We start from the raw sequence: 9,467 nt of genomic DNA on the forward strand, positions 1-9,467 counted from the left end.
AATTATTCATTTTTGTTATTTCCATAGAAGCCTTAATCAAGTCTATTTTGACTCCTCTCTTGCAATGAATCCAAGCATAACTATGACAAAGCATGTCATTATTTGTTCAGTATTAAATACTGAAGAGCATTTTTGAACTTGTTATTGTTCCAATATCTTAGCATAAAATTAATTTTACATTAAAGAATAGCTCTGATCAGGTCACTCTCCATACCAAAAACAGTCATTGTCTTGTACAACCTAACACTGCCTGTGGTATTACTTAATCATCTTCTTAATATTTTTTGTTCCATTAAATAATAGATAGATGCTATCATCTTTATAGATTAAGAGAATATAGTAAAGTGAGTATTTCCTCTCATTTCTCAAATGAATGTCAGGAAGATTAAGCAGACTATGTAAGAACACAGGACTTTTCATTCATTCTTTGGAATTAAATACTTTAAAATATGTGCTCTCTCTACAGTATTATATCACTTCCAAGACAAAACTGGCATCTGCTTCCAGGGTCCATAAAGTGCAACTATCTTGTCGTACATCTTTGAATCCTGTTTCAGTTATATTGTTCACTCATCCTCAAATATTATTACTATACCAACCTGTGTAAACAACTTTCTGGAAAAAGAAAAAGAAAAAAAAAAAAAACTTGTAGAGGCAGACACAGAAACAGAGACATGCACAGGAATGCATGTTTCTTTTGTAGACTTGGGAATTTATGGATGTAAATTATAACTTGATAAATATGGCTTTTAAAAAACTACCTAAAACATCATTTTATAAGTGAGGTTCTCCAGAGAAACAATCACTAAGAGATCATATTTTTTTGTTGTTCAATCATTAAGTCATGTCTGACTCTTGTGACCCCATCGGCTGTAGCCCTCCAGGCTCTTCTGTCCATGATCATATACATATATGATTCGATTTATTATAAGTAAATGGTTCCTTCCACTTATAGAAGGTAACAAATTCCAGGATCTGCAGGGTGAGTTAGCAAGCTGGAAACTAGGAAGCTGAGAGTGTACTTCCATTCAGAATCCAAAGTCCTAAGCAGCAGGAGAGCTAATGGAATGGTTTCAGTCTGAAGAATGGCAGATGACAGACCCAGAAGAACAATATTTCAGTTTGAGCCCAAATTCAGGAGAAAGTCATTGGCCCAATTCAGAGCCAGTCAGGCAGAAGAATTATTTTACGCAGGAGAGGGTAAGCCTTTTTGGTTTATTTCGGCCACTAGCTGGTTGGATTATCCCCCACCTCATTCAGGAGAACAATCCTCAGTCAGCCTGTTTAAATGTTAATCTCACCTGAAAACATCAAGAACAATGCTTGACTAAATATGTGGGCATTCTGTAGCCCAATCAAGCTGACACATAAAATTAACCATCACAACCTTTCATACATAGTCATATCCCTTAATATTTGTGTTACTGACTTCAACATGTAAAAATACAATACTTATCCATATATCAATAATCATGTCATTTAGGAAGAAAATTTCAATAAAGATATGATTATTTAAACATTCTCATTAATATTAGAAAGAGGTTTGAAAACACTTGTGTATTTTAAAATTTAGAAAAAAATCAAATTTTTAGAAGAAGAAGAAGTAAAAATGAATAATTTCCAATATGTGATTTTTATCATGTTTGATGCTAACATTTTTACAAGATATACCACTTTATCCTCAAAACAATCTTACAAAGTATTAATAATAACATTACAAATTAATAATCAGATAATTGACACTAAATAATTTGCCATAGTTCAAATTGTAACTACTGATTGGACAAAAATAACCCAGCTTCATAATATGTGTTGTATCTAATTCTTTTGCTGGCAATAGCAATGTTATTTGGAGGAGGATAAACATTTAAGATTCACTCAGACATTGTTCCCTATATTCCAAAATATGTTTAATGATATTTACTGGTTATATGACTTGTATTTGCCAGTTTTTTAATAGAATATTCAAGCTATTTTGGGGGGTTATTAGTAACAGAAATAACACACATGTGTGTTTTAGCTTAGAGGTAAATGTAATTCAGCTAGAAATGGATTGTCTATACAATAAGTAGATAGTCTTTGGAAAATACAGATTTTTTAAATTACTTTTATTCAGGAAATTGGTGACTGTAATGGTAATTATTGCATTCTTTGCATTTTTAGTAGAAGGATTATGATACCTTGATAACCTGAGTGTTCCTCCATGGAAAATGAATGCCAGGGACAAATCTATATATGCTGCCAGGTAAGAAGCCTGTTTTATTAATTTAAAAAATGCCAACACAAAAGAAACAGGTATGAAAGATTAAAGAAAAATATATCTGATATTATTCTTTGATCATGTGGATACATCAATGCCTGAAGTTAGCTTTATTTTTTTACAAGGTGATAAATATCATTTTTGACTTAAAACAAGTAAGCAAAAAAGAAAATGCCAATTGTGATTTAAGGCAGACTTTGAAAATTAGTTCACTGGAAAGAAATTGTAAAATAATATGTATAAACAATTATTTAAATTGGAATTGAGCCAGAGTCGAAGGATTAGCAACATACTTAAAAAAATGGTTGACCAGTGTTTTTTAACTGCAAATTGCCACCTAATTTTATATTACTATTGTGTTCCATTTAAAAATTTCGCACACACTGACATGTATATTATAATGTGTAAAATAGCCAGTTGGTAGGAAGTTGATACATAGCACAGGGAGCTCAGTTTGGTGCTCTGTGACTACCTAGAGGAGTTGATGGGGGGTGGGGGTGGGAGGGAAGTTCAAGTGGGAGGGGACATGTGTATACTTTATGGCTGGTTCACATTGTTGTACTGAAGAAACCAACACAATATTGTAAAGAAATCATTCTCCAATTAAAAATAATAAATTTTAAAAATCCACAATGAAATTCCAATATAATTTTTATAAAGAAGTTGATAGTTGATTATATTAATTTTCTACAAAATGTTATGATATTTTATTATATTTAGCAAAAGTATACAGACATATATATATTTTTTTCTAAATAGATGATATTCTACACTTAAAGTGACTCTAACATTGAGTATTATTCATTTAAATATTATTTCATTAATTTATTGCTTAGTAAATAACAAATAAATATTATGACCTTGGGATAGCAAGAACTAATTTTTAACAATCTGTATTATTTTCAATAAGTCTGTACTATTGTAGCAATCTCCGTACATATGAATATTGAAAACCATAAATCTTTTCTGCAGATGTAGAATTCATCTGTTTTTGTGATATGTAAATTTATATAAGGCTTTGAAATACTTTTTTTATTTCAAAAAAATGCTAAAATCAAGGTTATTTGCATTTTTAATATGAAAGTGTGAATTAATTGCTTAGTTAAAAAAAAGTAAAAAAAAAGTTTAGAAAATTTTCTCACAGCATGTAATATAGTCATTGGCATAAAAGTGAGTATTAAGCAGACAGATGAATATTTCAAGTGAAATCATTAAGGTTTTAAATAAACAATTGACATTTGAAAAGATTCTTATAAGTTTCACTGGGATAAACACATAGAAGGATTTCCAAGTTTAATTCCTTTTATATTTCTAATTGATAAATTTAGAAAAATTATTTTTAGAAAATTTTTCTCTCTATAAGGATATTGTTATTCTCCACTCTCCACCTATACATAGGAAGAGCTGTGGCTATTAACCATTGGTTAATGATTAGGCTTCAGTAAAACATTTATAATTCTTGACCTAGATATTGAACAGTCACTCATTATTCCTATTGTAATAGGTTGTGGGTGCTTGCTAAGTCACTTCAGTCATGTCTGACTCTTTGTGACCCTTTGGACTGTAGCCTGCCAGGCTCCTCTGTCTTTGGGATTCTCCAGGCAAGAACACTGGGTTTTCATGCCCTCCTCCAGTAGATTTACACAAGGATCAAGCTCGCTTGACATTTCATGTTTTGGGAAAGCAAGAATATTCCATAAAGCTTTTCTGGGATTATTGAGAATGGGAATGATTATGTTTCCTTACATTTTTTCCTTGTGACTCCCACCAGCTCCATTTTTTGTTTGTTCATTTGCTTGTTTTTACTTCCATTAGCTCCATCCATGTCTTGATCCTTATTGTTGTTGGTTTTCAGACCAAGTTGATCACCAGTGGACATTATTTTCAATTCCTAACTTTTCAAAATACCATTGAAACAAGACTATGGACCAACATTTCACTAAAGATTTTAGGAAAATGATGAAAACTAACAGCATAATGCTGTATAAGCATCAATTAAAAACTGAATATAAGCCTCATACTACATTTTACTGACCATTTGTCATTTAGAAGTTTTCCTCTTGGCCCTCTTCCACAGACTGAATTTGATGTAACTGCTCATATCTCCCACTTTGCCCTTTTACACCTTTTTCCAGTTGTCAAGAGAAGCCATGTTTTTCTTATGTTACTATGAAAATAATGATTTTATTTGGTTTTATTTACTCTAATCTATATTAAGCCCCTTATTATCTACTAAATTTACCAAAAGGAAAAATTTTCTTTTTAATTAAAAAATAATCTAATAGTCTAATTATGCCACTTCCCTTGATAATATGGGCTGTGTTTTTCTTAAATAGCATATTTCCTCATACATTTGTGTGATAAAATCTTTATGAACTACATGAAATGTACTTCACTATGAATGAGCTAGCCTTTCTAGGATATATTTTGAAGACTCAACATTCAAGGCAATTATATTAAATATTTGATCTTATTAACCCAGAATCTTTAAAAAAATCAAAGAATTACTTAATTGAATGAATCATGCTTTCTCATTCAGGTAATGGAGAGTGAAGAAAAAAGTAAAAACATGAGCTTTACTGATATAATAGCATTGACCAGAATGAACAATTTAGGAAAAAGTTAAACAAGGAGGTGAAAGAGCTATCTGATGAAAGCTATGAGACATTGATGAAAGGAAACGAAAATGCCAATAAATGAGAAGATATCCTGCATTCATGGATTAGAAGATTTAATAATATTAAAATATCCATACTGCCCATAGGCACCTAAAGAGTCATTGCAATCTGCAATCCCTATAAAAATTCCAGTAGCATTTTTCACAGAAATAGAGAGAAACTAATCCCAAAATATGTTTGGATCCACAAAAGGCCCAAAATAACCTAAGATATCCTAGGAAATCTATTTCATGGGAATCCACTTCTTGGGAAATAGATGGGGAAACAGTGGAAACAGTGTCAGACTTTATTTTTTGGGGCTCCAAAATCACTGCAGATGGTGACTGCAGCCATGAAATTAAAAGATGCTTACTCCTTGGAAGGAAAGTTATGACCAACCTAGATAGCATATTCAAAAGCAGAGATATTACTTTGCCAATAAAGGTCCATCTAGTCAAGGCTATGGTTTTTCCTGTGGTCATGTATGGATGTGAGAGTTGGACTGTGAAGAAGGCTGAGCACCAAAGAATTGATGCTTTTTTTTTTTTTAATTTAATTTTATTTTTAAACTTTACTGTGGTATTGGAGAAGACTCGAGAGAGTCCCTTGGACTGCAAGGAGATCCAACCAGTCCATTCTGAAGGAGATCAGCCCTGGGATTTCTTTGGAAGGAATGATGCTAAAGCTGAAACTCCAGTACTTTGGACACCTCATGCGAAGAGTTGACTCATTGGAAAAGACTCTGATGCTGGGAGGGATTGGGGGCAAGAGGAGAAGGGGACGACAGAGGATGAGATGGCTGGATGGCATCACAGACTCAAAGGACATGAGTTTCGGTAAACTCCAGGAGTTGGTGATAGACAGGGAGGCCTGATGTGCTGTAGTTCATGGGGTCTCAAAGAGTCAGACAAGACTAAGTGACTGAACTAAACTGAACTGACTGATCAAAGTGTACATCTTTCAGTTATAAGATGTTCATGTGATCTATTGTCCAGCATGGTGAATGTACTTAATAATATTGTACTGTACACTTGAAATGTGCTAAAAGAGTAAATGTAAAGTTTCCTCACCATACATTAATAAAAATATAAGTATGTGAGGTGATGGATGAAATAATTAACTTGATTATGATAACCATTTTACAATATATAGGTATACTAAATTATCATATTGGAGAAGGAAATGGCAACCCACTCCAGTATTCTTGCCTGGAGAATCCCATGGACAATGGAACTTGGTGGGCTACAGTCCATGGTGTCACAAAGAGTTGGACACTATGGAGCAACTAACACACACATTCCTTTAAATATATATATACCCCACAACAGAGTGTCATTTCTTTAACTATGTTTTTACTTATTTATACAATTTTAGGAAAATGATCCGAGTTAACTATTTTTATTAGTACAGCTTATACATTTTAAATGAGAAGTGTTTTATGTAATTTTATCTACATTTGAAATCTCTCCAGAATGCATCCATCTGGGATTTCCTAGCCATGAAAATAATAATCACAATATTTACAAGCTCCTGGGGAAGACAATTTTCTCCTAATACTGCCTTATTTCAAAAATAAAGGGAACTTCTAACCTTCATGTTAATGATTATGGAATTTATATTTTTCCCATTGTATCAGGAAGGCACAAATTACACAGCCAGTTATTCTTAATCTGTTTGATAAACTATATATTATTTTCCAAGATGAATACACAAATATAAAGAAAAAAGTTAAAAATTATTTAGCTAGACACTAATCTTGGGAAAATGATTTAAGCATTTTCAGTGAATCATGTTCATATGTAAAGCCCTCCTTCACTGTCTACCCCACCATGAGTCAATTCCATTTTTCCAAACCATCACCCTCTTGTTTATTGCCTCCTACCACTAGGTTGTTCCCTACAGAAGCACATGCATCCACAGTGACTCTCCATGCTATACATCTGTCCTCCTCTCTTTCACTTTGAAACTAATGTGGTAAACACTAGATTAGCTAACAATGTCTAGTTTGTGAGCTTCTTATGTCTAGGAGATTATTTTTTTTAATAATTCAATTCAGAGCCAATTTTATGGTTATGGATTAATATTTGAAGGAGATTTTTTGATAGTTTTAAAAAGTATTATAGACAATGCACAATGGAAGACCTTTATGACTGGGCTCCTTCTTAGTAGATTTTAATTTAAACTAAACACACAACAAATTGACAAACTCTAGCAAAATGCCAGTATTAATAAATGTATTGCAGCAATAGAAGATTACTAATAAGCTCTTCTCTAGTTTTCACATGTACACATGACATTATATTCCGTTTTTCCCTAATCATGAGTAGATCTGTTAAAATTTATTTTTAGTTTGTTTTGATGATTTATTTAGGATATCATGAATACTTTCTTCCCTTTAATTGGTGTCCAATCTGATTTTGATGTATATTTAAATACTATTTAAACACCAGATTACAAAATATTTAAGATATAAACATTTGAACAACATTTTGCCACTACAATTTAATTCAAAGAATTCCTCAGAAAAGAACCCAGTTAAATTAATATGCTACTTTTATGGACATATTTGTGTAAATAAGTGTCTAATTTTAGTTTCTAACAGGTCGTACTATTCTCATCATAGATGCAGAAATTGAATTGTCATTATCACTATCATGCAGATATAATGTTTATTTACTTTTCCACTCCTCAGTGATAGATGAGATAAATCATTAGCACTACAGAAATGTCTGTTAGATATTAAATCAGTAATGTCACCTGCCAAGTCATCTCACTTAGAAGGAGGAAAACTTAGTTCCTGGATCTTTCTGTATATGTTTGCTTATTTAACTAATTTCAACTGAATCTTAACAACCTGGCTATGCAAGACAATGGATAATATTTTATTGTTTGGATTCTTTTTCATGTAACACTGAAGTTTATTTACCCATTATCATTAATGTTATAATTTATGGATGTGCTTTTTTTTTTTTCAACTTAAAAAGTTAGATCCTGAAATTCTCTCCCAAAACACAAATTAATGTACCTTTTGTCTACCATATGAATAGGGTTTAATGTATATGGCAATTTGACTCAGAGTACTGCATAGACTTTATTTTAAGATAGGATAATAAGCATTAATTTAATTGTAATTAAATTTCCCCTTTGGCTACTTGTTGGACAAATGCATTGATTTAAAACTACTCTCATTACTTGGAAATATTTTATCCCCATGCTAACATAATTTAGACAGGACACTTCCAGGATGCTTTGGTGTACATTGATATCTAGAGACATAATTAAAAAAAAAAATCCTCATAAATGGCAACTTCTCTTTATAGATATGTTTTTCTTAGTTTTCATTTTTGACAGATATTATCAAGTGCAGTTTTAAATAATTCTTGGAATTTTTTCATCTTATTTTAAGCAATAAAGACTCCTTTTAATTTTTATTAAACTTTATTTTTTCTCCAGAAAATTAAGATATCAACTAATTATTTCTCCTATCAATACACCTTGATCATGTTTTACACACTCACATATCCCACACACACATAAATATATACACAAGTTTTCCCCAGATCCCGTGTTTAGTTAATTGTGTTAACTTCTTCAACAAAATTGCATTTCCTCAATCATCTGTAAATTATGCTAAAGCTTTATGTAGGTATGTCAAGGCCAAAGTTGCACCAGACAAATTTAAATTGGTAAGAAAAGCTTTATAAGGCTACAGCAGTACAGAAGAGAACGCATAACCCCTTTCAATCCCTGTTGGGACAAAAGTGGAAAGGTTCAGCTGCTGGGAACTAGTGATAAAGTTCTTGAAAGAAGTTGACCAATGAGATGTATGTCTCACATTGATGTATTCCCGCAATTGTAAACACTCTTCTCTGTACTGAGACCACCAGTGTTTGCTGGTCAAAAACAAGGCTCCCACCCTTCACACAGCGTCACAGCCTTCCTTGATGATTACGTTTCAAAGAAATGGCTTCTAGGTTCAAGAGAGAGAGACATACATGGGTCATAAAATTGTCAAAACGGCTCTTAAGATTTGCACCTAAAAGGGGCAGAGAAGAATATTAAATTTACAAGTTTTCTAAAGAAAAATGTCCTAAGAAAAGAGAGTTTAGTGTTCAGACTCAGGAAAAAGTACATCTAAATTTTATCAAGTAGAGTGAAATATTAATAGTGCACTAAATAAAAGTAATATTTATTTATACGTTGAGCAGCTATCTCTCAGGTATTGAGTTTTCAACTATGTCAGCTCACTGCTTTGCTTGCCAAAGATAATATAAAGTTCAGAAGGTAGGCTTGTGTTTGCTCAACATTCTAAACACCTAGAAGATTGTGTGACATATTTAATATAATTAGTTTTCAACAAATATCTGCTGAATAAATGAATTAATTAGGAATGATTTTGCTCCCAATATTTTCATTTTAATAAAATAAATATTAGTCTGTAAATCATTCTTCTAAAGCTGACAAAACTATTCAAAATATTTTTGTCACTACACTAGTTCTATAACATTATTAAATATTCAAGCAAGTTAAAAGTATTTAAAGAGTAAGAG

Source organism: Bubalus kerabau, chromosome 9, assembly GCF_029407905.1.
Source record: "Bubalus kerabau isolate K-KA32 ecotype Philippines breed swamp buffalo chromosome 9, PCC_UOA_SB_1v2, whole genome shotgun sequence".
Lineage (NCBI taxonomy): Eukaryota > Metazoa > Chordata > Mammalia > Artiodactyla > Bovidae > Bubalus > Bubalus kerabau.